Here is a 13042-nt window from a genome sequence, read left to right as displayed (position 1 = left end):
GATAGAAATGGCGATGCTGGACTGGCAAAAGGAGAGGACAGTAATGGTGGTGTTGGACTGGTAGGAGGCGAGGACAGGAATAGTGGTGCTGTGTTGGTAAGAAGAGAGGATGGGAATGGTGGTGCTGGACTGGCAGGAGGTGAGGACAGTAATGGTGATCCTGGAGGGGAGGGGAGGAATAGTGGTGTTGGACTGATGGGAGGGGAGGACAGTAATGGCCATGCTTGACTGGCAGGAGTGGAGGACAGGAATGGCCGTGCTGGACTGGCAGTAGGAGGGGACAGAAATGGTGGTGCTGGACTGGCAGTAGTGGAGGACAGGAATGGCGGTGCTGGACTGGCAGGAGTGAAGGACAGGAATGGTAATTCTGAATGGGTGGGAGGAGAGGACAGGAATGGTGGTGCTGGACTGGCGGGAGAAGGAGGAAGTAAGGGTAGTACTGGACTGGCATGAGAGGAGGACAAGAATGGTGGTGACGGACTGGTGGGAGAGGACTACAGGAATTGTGATGCTGGACTGGCGGGAGGGGAGGACAGGAATAGTGGTGCTGGACAGGCAGGAGGAGAGGACAGAAATGATTGTGCTGGATGTGTGGGAGGGGAGGACAGGAATGGCCGTGTGGAGTGGTGGGAGAATAGGGAAGAAATGGTAATGCTGGACTGGTGAAAGGGGAGGACAGGAATGGTTGTGCTGGACTGCTGGAAGGGGGGGACAGGAATGGTGGTGCTGAACTGGTGGTAGGAAAGGACAGGATTGGCGATGCTGGCATATCTGGAGGGGAGGACAGGAATGTGGTGATGGACTGGCAGTAGGGGAGGAAAGTAATGGCAGTGCTGGACTGGTGGAAGGGGAGGACAGGAACGATGGTGCTGGGCTAGTGAGAGATCAGAGTGGGGAGTATACTTTGGCTTGTTATTTTAAACCATCTGCTGCTGCAGCGTCCCGCGGGGTGATCCCGGACACATGGTATGTGCTGAGGAGCTGGTAGGGCAAGATGCTGGCTTGTTACAGCGGCACTTACCATGCTTTCCCCCAGACGGATGCACGCAGCCAAGGCCAGGACAGCGCTGGGACTCTTCTGGACACTCCTGGTAGGGGATGCCCAATAAACGTTAGGACAGGAGAAGGGGTTGTCATGGGTCACACCACCATTTCGGTCCCCACCAGCATGAACATCGACAGGGAAATAAATGAGCAACAGACAGTAATATAGTACCTCAGGTCCCGGGGAATGATCAGGGCCTGGAATAAACTTTACCTGAAACTTTAGTGGTACAAGGCACAAATGACAAGTTTAGAACATGCAGGAATGAGATTAAGCAAAGTACCTCCACATGACAGAGCCAGACTTAGGATGCCCGTGTGTGATTCAATAAAGATGCGTACCTCCACTCAGCAGGACTCAGACTTTAACCCCTTCATGGCATGGCCTATTTTGGGCTTAAGGACGCAACAATTTTTGGCGGATTTTCTTCTCCGTTTATCAAAAGTCATAACTTTTTTATTTTTCCGTCGACGCGGCCGTATGAGGGCTTGTTTTTTTTGCGTGGCGAACTGTAGTTTTTTATCGGTGCCACTCTTGGGTACATAGACTATATTGTAAAACTTTTTTTTTTTTTTTTAATGATAGCAGGGAGAGAAAACGCATCAATTCTGCCATAGATTTTTTTTTTTTTTTAACAGCGGTACTCATGCAGCATAAATGAGACATTCCATTTTTTCTGCGGACCGGTACGGTTACAACGATACCAAAATTCTTACATTTTTTTTAGGTTTTCCCACTTTTCTGCAATAAAAACCCTTTTGCTGGGTAATCTTTTTTTTTTCTAAATTGCTGCATTCAAAGTCCTGTAACTTTTTTATTTTTTGATGTACGGCACTCTATGAGGGCTTATTTTTTGTGAGACAAGCTGTAGATTTTATTGGTACCATTTTGGGGTACATACGGCTTTTTTGATCACTTTTATTGCGTTTTTAGTGAGGCAAAATGCTAAAAATTAGCATTTTGCCTCAGTTTTTTAGCGTTTTTTTTTGCGTTTTTTTCCGTGCACAGTCAATTTTTTTTTTACCTTTTTTTATGCTAATCTGAGAAAAAGCATTAAAAAATGTTTTTTTTAACTCTTTTTTTTACATTTTTTTAAATTCTTTTTTTAATCTTTGTTTTTCTTACACTGTTTGTGTCCCTCTGAGGGACTTTAACCACTGCCCTGATGATCGCTGGTATAAGGCATGGCAGAGCTATGCCGCGCTCCCTCTGTGAACTCTTTCCCTGCCGCGATCTACTTAGATCGCGGCAGGGAAGGGGTTAACAGCGGGACGCCGGCTGTGACTGACAGCTGGCTCCCGCTGCGAGAGAGCGCGGGATCTTATGTGATCCCGCTCTATCTTCAGGACGTAAGTTTACGCCCTGTTGCGGGAAGTACCAGGCTGCCAGGACGTAAACTTACGCCCTGCAGCGGGAAGGGGTTAAGGCACTTGAGTGTGAACAATGACACTGAAGTACCTCCACCTGGCGGTCCCAGACTGTAGGATGCACGGGTGTGAATTGATCAGAAAAGAGTACCTCTGCACTAGGCCTTGCCACAAGAACATGTACGCTTAACGCACGATCTCTCTCTCTTTTGGGGGCTCGGTCCACTATCAGCATTTCTGGTGGTGTGCGGGAAATCTCTCTTCTACCTTCATCTTCACCACAAAAAGGCTGAAGGTGCCCCCATGTAGCTGGCACTCTAAGGCCTCATGTTCACAGGGAAAATAAATTTGCACTGACCCCCCGCGGGTAGATGAATAGCCACGGATGGTATTTTAAAGTGATTTAAAAATTTCATGTGCGGGAAAAAAAACGTGACATGCTCCATTTAAGTGTGGATCACGCCCGGATGGCCCCCATTGATCTCTATGGGTGCAGGAGATCCACTGCGGATCTTAAATGTGAATTAAATAGGTTCCGGAGATCTGCGGCGGATTTCAAGGCTGGGAGGTGGGGAAAGTACTAGGAGGTGGGGTAAAGTGGGCAAAACACCTTCAGCGTAAAAATTGCATCTGCGTACATACGTGCTTGAAAAAAAATGCATCCGCATGTCACGCGCATGCAATAAAATACAATTGATCCGCACTGCATCCGCAACAGAAATCCGCGTTACATATCCGCAGCGGGCCTGATTTTCCCCGTGGACATGAGGCCTCAGGCAGGAATCCAGAAGACCAGGATGGACAGACGGACCTCCTCCCACTCTCTAGCATTCCCATTCATACCTTCTCTCCTACCATGTGACAGGACATAAATTGTTACATTTACAGACAGGCAGCTCATGCTTTGCCGACATTAACCCATCACACGCTGCAGCTGTGCAATACACACAACAGAAGGACAAGACATTTTGCACCTCACATCAGCACAAGACAGACATGTATGACATTTATGGCTTCTAGATCTTGGAGAATTCCTTTAATTAGTGGTCTGAGAACACCGTGGTGGGGGGTACTGCTGCTTGTGTGTTGAAATATCAGAAAACCACTTTAATGTAACAGTAACGCTGAGGCGCCGACCATCTGCCAGAAGCAAGACAGCCTCATTTTTGGGAGCCGTCACATCTCACCGATTTGCTGCAGATTTTGGTGCAGATTTCACTGTTTCAACTTGAATTCAGTTAAAGGAGTAAAATCTGCTGCAGATCCGCACCCAAACCCGTGATGTGTGAACGCACCCTTAAGGCCTCATGTCCACGGGCAAAAGAAGAATTAAAATCCGCAGCAGATTTTCCGCAGCATAGGGATGCATTGACCCCCTGCGGGTAGATAAATACCCGCGGATGGTCAATAAAAGGGATTTTAAAAAAAATGGAGCATGAAAAAATCTGGACCATGCTCCATTTTCGTGCGGGTCTCCCGCGGGGATGGCTCCCGCGGGCTTCTATTGAAGCCTATGGAAACCGTCCGGATCTGCAGGAGACAAAAATCAGATTTTACTCACCCGCTCCGTTTCTTTTCTTCGCCGCGGCGCCATCTTCTCTCAGTCGCGGCCGGATCATTTTGCTTCGGGACGGCGCATGCGCGGGGCACGTCACCGACGTCATCCTGCACATCCGCCGAGCCGAAGAAAGAAGATCCGGCCACGACTCAGAGAAGATGACGCGGCAGCGAAGGAAGGATCCGGAGCGGGCGAGAGGTGAGTTAATTCTGATTTATTCTTATTTTCAGCCCTCATGTCTGCGGGGCAGGAGGGACCCGCTGCAGATTCTCCATGGAGAATCCGGAGCGGGCCTGATTTTCCCCGTGGACATGAGGCCTAAAGGTGTTTTGCTGCATTTACACTACATACATTGCTCAGGTCTACATATTAGCAGCACATACATGACACATATCTACATACATGACACATATCTACATACATGACACATATCTCATACATCACACATATCTCATACATGACACATATTGGGGGTCTTTCTCATTAGTACTAAAGGATTCTGTGTTCCTGCTCTGTTCAGGGAGCGGCATCCTCTGAACGGACCCCATTAACTATAAAGGGGTCTGTTTGGTTTCCGTCTGGCATGTTACAGGATGGAGTAGCGCTGGACGCTGCACTATTCTGTCCTGTTATTTTAGCACATCCAGTGATGGAGTCTTTGAATTGAGCCCCCAATGCGGATGAGAAGTGACCCTTCCACCCATCCAGTATACATGCCTATCATCACACATATATTTACCCCGGACCTCCGTGTCTTCTATGCAGGGCAGGAGCCATATGTTATCCAGGCAGCCGGAGGGGTGAGCTCAGGACAGGATGTGGCATTCCTCCCACCCTGCTGTCTCTGCAGACTTCTCCCTCTCCTCGCCGTCCCACCAGCGGAGCTGCTGTCTGTGTCAGCGCAGAGGAGGGGAAGCTGCAAGGCATATCTGGAGTCACCGACCAATCAGAGATAGAAGCTCTGACTGATCAGCGAAACCCCCCACGAGGGTCGTTAGTCTGATGGAGGATGCACTCATTGATAGTAAGGTCTTCCTGCTCTGATCTGATTTTCTGCTCCCAGGCTGCACCCCGCGCTGCGATTCTCGCCATTCCAAGTGGTCTGTGATCTGCAGTAAGAGGACCTGCAGCTAAGGGTCCGGGTTGCAGTTGTGACCCGTAGCGATATGACTGCGGCTAGCACGGATGGTATAACAGCGGACGACCAGTTCCAGCACCATTGTGTCTAAGAGAAACAGACTCCAGCGGGCAAAAGAGCGCAAAACTTGTATCACTGAGCAGCAATAAAACATCTGGTCAGATGGAGCCAGACTGGGTGGATGGGAGGTCAGAATTTGGCACAAGCAGCATGAATCGCTGAACCCTTCCTGTTAGGCTGGTGGAGGTGCAGTAAAGCTGGGGAAAGCTTTTCTTGGCGCACCCTGGTACTCTGACACCTGCAAATGGATGCCACAGCCAATTACTGCGGTTTTGAAGGCCAAAAGATGTCCAACACGCTACAAGGGGTCTCTAATAAAGGGGCGTTCAGTGTATATAATATTTGCACATTTATATGGTGGTACAGATAATACATCTATCAGATGGGATCGTACCTGTATATACCTGCTCTCCTCTGTATAACATCCTCTCCCGGCCGCGCCGTGTCCGTGAGAAGACTTTATAGAGCAGAGAATATCCCCAGAGTCCCCGGAGAAATCATTAGCGGCGCTCGCTGGAGAGCTCTGTGACCTCTGGACGCCGCTCCCCGGAGCGCAGAACAATGAAGGCATCTGCAGTATTCAGTAGGATGGTAGAAGAGCAGAGCTCCCCGTCACGTCCATCCTCAGGGCCGCAGCACAATCGCGTCCAATACCACCCATCACGCGGCGCACAGCCAGCAAATCGGAGCTAAAACCTGCACCAGAGTTTGTCCGTCTGTACGTGGCCTAAAGTGCAACATTTCTCCATTAGATCCCACAATAAAGGACCACTTCTTGCTACGGCGCCCCCCACTGGGGTACTTGTGACTTCCTCTCAGACCATCCCCCTCATGTGTGCAGCACCGGATGAAAGAAGGAAGAGGGTGCAGGAGGACGGCGACAATGCAAGGCAAGGGTTAAACATATATATATGTGTGTGTGTGTAGATAAAGGCAGGTGAAGTGCTCTCTAATCACATTTGAGAGAGGCTACCCACGAGGGTTAACCCCTTAGTGACGCCGCCTATTTTGGCCCCTAAAAACATGATGATTTTCGTGGGATTTTCATCTCCACTTTTCAAATCCAGAACTTTTTGTTTTTCGCCACCGCGGCCGGAGGAGGGGTGTTTCTGTGTGGCGAGCTGTCGTTTTTATTGGCACCATTTTTGGGTTCATATAATGTATTGTAGAACTTTTATTACATTTTTTGTAGGACAGAGAGAGAAAATGTCAATTCTGTAAGTGTTTTTTAGCAGCATAAATGACATTATCACTTCTATTGGTACCATTTTGGGGTACATGCAGCTTTTTAAATCATTTTAATTGTATTTTGGCTTCGCTTTTTACAGGTTTCTTTTACAGTTTTTGACACACGGGTTAAATAGTGGGCAAAAAGATTTTTTTTTTACTTATTTCTTTGTTATATTTTGTGTTACACGCTTTTATTTCCCTCTAGGAGACTTGAACCTGTGATTGTATGATTACTATGATAATACCTATGTAGTGCAACTGCAGCATCCCATAGGGAGACCCCGGACACCTGACATTCGTGGGGAGCTGGGAGGGTAAAGTGTTGGCTTGTCACAGCAGCACTTGCCAGACTCCTTTCCTGGAGGGACACACGCAGCCAGAGTATCACTGCAGGCCACCATAGACACCCTTATGATAGTGAATTCCAATAACACAGGAAAATGGGGGTTGTAGTTGTCACAAGTGATGCCACTGTTCCTACACACCGGAATGACCTTCGGCAGGGAATAAATGTAGACAGAGACAGTCTTTGAGTACCACGGGTCCCTAGGAGCAGTTAGTGCCCAGTATAAACTTTTACTTGCAAACTTAACCGATTACACAAGACAGTTCACTTAAAGTCTTTATTGTGCAGGCAAGACAAAAGATTTGAGGTCAGGGAGGAAACTCAGGACTATACCGCTCCTGCAGTCCATGTTATCTGCCAGGAACCGCTCCTGGAAGGGGAACACTCCGGAGGATGAAAGGGGTAGGGTCAATGAACAGACACTCAGGCAGCAATTATTGACTTAAAGTACTTCCACCCAGTCTTGGAGACGTGTGGGTGCAACAATTAAAGGGTGTACCTCTATGTGGTGATCCTGGCTCTTGACGGCCGCGTAGGAAAATAAGACAGAGAGGTAGTACTTCTGCACTGGCCTTGTCCTGAGGAGATATTTACAATTGCTCTCTCACTGTTGGGGGCTCACTCCACTCACATCCAGAATTCAGACAGCACGGGAAATCTCTCCTCCTTTTCCATCTTCACCACAAGGAACCTGAAGGTGCTTCCATGTGGCTCTGTGTTAGGCGGCAGACAAGAGGGAACTCTCCGCTTTCACGCTCTCAGTCACTCCTATTTATATCTTCTCACATACCACATGATATGACAGACTTGATACATTTCCATGCAGGCTTGGATTTTATAAAAGTTAACCTCTCAAGCGCTGCAGCTGTGCAACACACGCACTGAAAATGACAAGGCAGGCTTGCACAGTGCATCCACATAAGACAAGCACGTATGAGATTTATGGAGGGGACTATAATGATGTACTGGGCCACTACACAATGCATTATTACTATTACTAGTGAGCATATGCCATGGCAGACCCGGACACCAGGATATGGTATCCAGTTGCTATGTCAACTCATCGGCTCTCTATGATGCTATTGTAGTGGGCTGATTGCAGCATGTAAGAGGTTAACAGTGGGGATTGATGTTCTCACTGATCTCCACTGTTGCAGAGGGAGGCCTGCTGTCAGTCACAGCTTCTGAGCCTATGCCATGCACAAGATGTAAGTTTCCGTCCTGTTGTAGTGGCCTGGAAGGTCCTCCAGAATATCCACACAATCATCAGTTCCGTAACACCAAACTGTGTGCTCCTAGGAGACATAGAAGGTGCTGTACGTTGGAAATGGCTTGTTTTTCTCTTTCTTCACAAGCTAAAGCTAACTGCTTGGCAACAGGTGGCTGCTGATTGGATGCTTGTCATGCAAACCCTGATTGGTAGACGGGGATGGTGTGAGAATGCAGAGCAGGAAAATAGCAAGGTGAGGCAAGATGTTAGGGGGAGGTGTAGAGAGAAAGTGCGGGAGAGAAGACAGGAAGTGAAGGAGGAGTTAGTGGAAGTAGCAAGGAGGCAGTCATTGGAGAAGGATGTGCAGGAGGTTTACTGCAGTGTGTGCAGAGAAATAGTGTTGCCTGGAGTGGGAAGCAAGGATTTACAAGCTTCCGAATCAACAGCAGTGGGGAGGAGAACGTTTGGGACCTATCTTCTTAACAGTGAGTTACACAAAACCAGGTTAAAAGCAAAGCCAATGAAAGTGAAGGAGGCCCATCTTATATCAACTTAATTAATCTGCAGAATAATCTTCTAGCAAAGCCCCATCGGATAACTAGGACTGTGGGAATTCTACTGAGTAACCTCTAAATACAAATAGAGAGCATTGAAGATGAACTGGTGTCGTACTAAACTGAGCTGTGGAGCAATGTTATCTATGTTTATGCAACGCAATACCTCTGCCATTACTGCAAGTCTGTAATTGTTGTTCTGAATAATACTAAAAGCTGAAGTACACTGTGTACCTCCAGTTTGCTAATCAAAGCTACTCGGACTCATGTCAGTTATTTCATCATTATTTCTTGGAGTTCCTGGAAAGAGGTGCTGGCGTCACAAGACAAACCACTGTTAAAGGGGTTGTCCCGCGAAACAAAGTGGGGGTATACACTTCTGTATGGCCATATTAATGCACTTTGTAATGTACATTGTGCATTAAACATGAGCCATACAGAAGTTATTCACTTACCTGTTCCGTTGCTGGCGTCCCCGTCTCCATGGTGCCGTCTAATCTTCAGCGTCTAATCGCCCGATTAGACGCGCTTGCGCAGTCCGGTCTTCTTCTTTGCTGAATGGGGCCGCTCGTGCCGGAGAGCGGCTCCTCGTAGCCCCGCCCCGTCACGTGTGCCGATTCCAGCCAACCAGGAGGCTGGAATCGGCAATGGACCGCACAGAAGCCCTGCGGTCCACCGAGGGTGAAGATCCCGGTGGCCATCTTCACAAGGTAAGTATGAAGACGCCGGACCGCGGGGATTCGGGTAAGCACTATCTGTTTTTTTTTTATCCCTGCATCGGGTTTGTCTCGCGCCGAACGGGGGGGCTATTGAAAAAAAAAAAACCCGTTTCGGCGCGGGACAATTCCTTTAATAATTGTTGACTATAGTAACCCTTTTACCACTGTGCGCGACCGAGCCAGACACTATGCCACCAATGCCGGGAGAGATCGCACAGCCATCTGCGACATCCATCTTGTTACCCAGTGGTCTCCCCCACTTTGGCACGTCCCACTCGAACGCTGCATAAATGCTTTGGCGTCATGAACAAGATGAACCACCTCTGTGACCATGGACATGATTACGTTAATGCTGAATATTTAAAGGAACAGTGTCCAAAAATTCAAACGCACCAAAAAGTAAAAACTGTTGTTTCAAGGACTGCAAACATGTCCGACAGTGAAGTCAATCAACCAGGGAATCAGAAAGCCCTTGCTAATACTCCGGTAGTTTCCCCAGATCCCGCGCTTGCCACCACTTCGGTTGCCCCTAGTGCTTCCGGGTTCGCACTAATAACCATGCCATACTGTTTAGGTGTGCCATGGCTGCCAAAGTATAGAGGAGAGAAACATACTTTAAGAGATTTCAAGTGTAAGATAGGCGCTGCATTTAGTGTGTATCCATTACCCGTAGAACAAAAAGTGGAAATTCTAATGGGACAGTTAGAAGGAGCTGCAGCTAGAGAGGTTGAAACATGGCCACGAGAACACAAATAAAACTGAAGAAGACATGTGGAAACAAACAAGGAGAATTGGAGCTCCGAACACAGGAAGAGAAATATGATGTCATCGGCATCACGGAAACTTGGTGGGATGATACACATGATTGGGTACAAGGCTTGAAGGATACAATGTATTTATAAGAAACAGACCTAATAAAAGGGGAGGAGGTGTTGTGTTGTATGTTAGGAGAACATTCATCTCCACCGAGATTCAAGCTTCAGAGCTGGGAGTTCTGTAGAAACTGTTTGGGTAAGAATACAAGGAGAGAACAACAGAAAGGACACCATTGTAGGCATTTACTATAGGCCGCCTGGACAAGCAGAAGATAGGGAGGAACTCCTTCTACATCAGATGGCCAAGCTCTCAAAGAAGCCCAACATAGTGATCATGGGAGATTTTACCCATCCAGACATTTGTTGGGAATCTCTCAGGTAAAAGTAATGGATCCAACAGATTCTTATCCGCTCTTGCTGACAACTTTATCTTCCAGAAGGTGGAAGAGAAAACCAGGGGATCTGCTATCTTGGGCCTAATTCTTACCAACAGGGAGGGAATGGTTGAGGAAGTAAGGGTGGCTGGGACCTTAGGAGGCAGTGATCATGATATCCTTGGATGTTGGATAACAAGGGGAGGAAGACCTGAGAAGACTCAGACCTCAAGGTTAGATTTCAGAAAGGCAGATTTCAATGAACTCAGAAAGAGGAGAGGAAGAATCCAGTGGCCGGATGTTCTTAAGGACAGAAATGTCCAAGAAGGTTGGGAAATATTGCGAAAAGAGATTCTCAGAGCACAATCGTTACCAATCCCTAAAAGAAGGAAGAATGGGAAGCATTTAAAGAGACCCGGATGTCAGGACTGGGGTCCGGGATAGTGGAAGTCCCTGAAAGCCCACAACCCCTGTCCCTACCTACTTGCCCCCCTCGGGTAAGCCCCAGAGCGACAACTGGGCGATGGTCCCTACACTCACTAGGGAAGTGGGACACAGGGAAAACAAACAGATAGACACAGAAACAAACAATACAAAGGCAAGTCAGACTATCCGGATTGGCAACAGGAGGGTACACGGTACAAAAAGGGTCAGGTAAAGGCAACGTTGAGTCTAGAAAGCAGAGAGTCAAAGCGGGAATCAAAATACAAGAAAACGCAGCTGCAGCTGGAAGAACAAACTAACACTGGCAAGGATATGAGACCACAAACATGTTTAAATGCTGTCAGAGCTCCCACCCCAGCAGCTGATTGGGGCAGGGAGTCTGAGAGCCAGAATACACACAGCTGCACTGGGGAACCCGTCCCCGGTCCTTTAAGACAGGCGGAGAACAAGAGGCATGCCTGGTTGCCATGGTGCCGAGGACGCGGCGCAGGGCAGCACCTGCCGTGTCCCTAGCAACCCGGCGGCAAGGAGGAGCACAGCGGCCAGAGGAGGTAACCAGGACCAGGGCTCCCCTGTGCCACACGGTAGCCGCCTGGGTGACAGGACCGGCGATGTGGGCACGGAGGAGCCGTGAGCCACCAGTCCTGACACAGGATGGATGAAGACAGAACTTGCACACATGGTAAAAAGGAAGAAGAATATGTTTATCAAATGGAAAGAGGGGGGATATCCAAAGAAGAATATAATGGGGTCTGCAGAAACTGTAGGGCAAGTGTCAGAGAAGCTAAAGACAATAATGAATTGAGGCTTGTAAGAGAGGCCAAAAGCAATAAAAAAGGATTTGGGGGTCAAAAGCAAAAAAAAAGGCACAGATGCTATTGGATGCTTACAGGATGAAAATGGTGAATTGGTTAAGAATGATGTTGAGAAGGCTGAACTTTTAAATTCCTGTTTTGTGTCTGTTTTATTGTACCACATGACATGACAGACTGATACATTTACAGGCAGGTAATGATTTTAGTAACGTTAACCTCTCAAGCGCCACGGCTGTGCAGCACACACACTGGAAATGACATGACCCGGGTATAATGGAGTCGTCTCCGCTGTAGCCATTCCCCCTTTAAAAACTTCCTTCACCCCACTTATCTAAAGTAACCGCTGACACCATTTTATTTTTGGATCATTTTGGCCACAGCAGCCATAATTATTAACAAACAACAGTAACATAAAACAACATTTTATAACCCTCTGGAAAAACTGGGGAGAGATCCTTGGAGCCCGGGAAATAAATGTAACTGCCGCCCATAACATAATAACCAACTCAAGAGATCTATTTTCCAACACACGCCTCCCGCTGCAAACCAACCAACTTGGGAGGCTCACCAACTCGCCTCTAGTCGCCAACTTTCCGACACCGAGGCCGACTAGCCATACCCTGGCTAGCCACACCCACCAGCTTTGCAGGGCACTGACCTGGCAAGGCAAAGATGCAACAGACCCACTAATGAAACAATCAAAGGGGAAGGTAGCTATCCGGCCCTTGCCTTCTCCCCACCATACTTTTATGCTGACTCCAAGGACCGCTTGCCTCATTGCTAACTTGACAATGCTTTCTAACCCCTTCCGCCATCCTCCCTCCCCCCCGTAATCCTAGGGCGGGCAGGTGAGACTCTTCTTCTATGGCTTGGTCTTCCTTCTCCTGGCTCTTCAGCTCCTAGTCTGGCTCCTCCTCTCTTCCTCTCACACTTTACTGCACCAGCACTCGAAATGCATAGAAAAAACACATGTGAAGGAACCCATTGAAGTCAGTGGGTTCTATTAACTCCTTACTGATGTGACCTATTTTGTTCCTAAGGATACAACAATTGTTTTGGGATTTTCATCTCTTTTCCATCTCCATCACTCAACCTCCAACTCACAACTCCTGACACCTGACTCACAACTCACATGCTCAAACACAAATGGATACATTTTTCAGATATCACCAGACATTAACAGACATTAACCCTTTCACGGGTGAAGGTGTTAATACATACCACACTCATGGCAATGACACCAGACATACATAGAACATGCATTCTAAAGTGCTGGAGGGGACCCCAATCTCCGGGCCACTACATGTGCACCCCATAACAATTGACATGGAGGTTTAGATCTAACTGGCCCAGATTTGGTTGGTATT

This window comes from Eleutherodactylus coqui, chromosome 1, assembly GCF_035609145.1.
Source record: "Eleutherodactylus coqui strain aEleCoq1 chromosome 1, aEleCoq1.hap1, whole genome shotgun sequence".
Lineage (NCBI taxonomy): Eukaryota > Metazoa > Chordata > Amphibia > Anura > Eleutherodactylidae > Eleutherodactylus > Eleutherodactylus coqui.
This window is presented reverse-complemented; position numbering follows the sequence as displayed.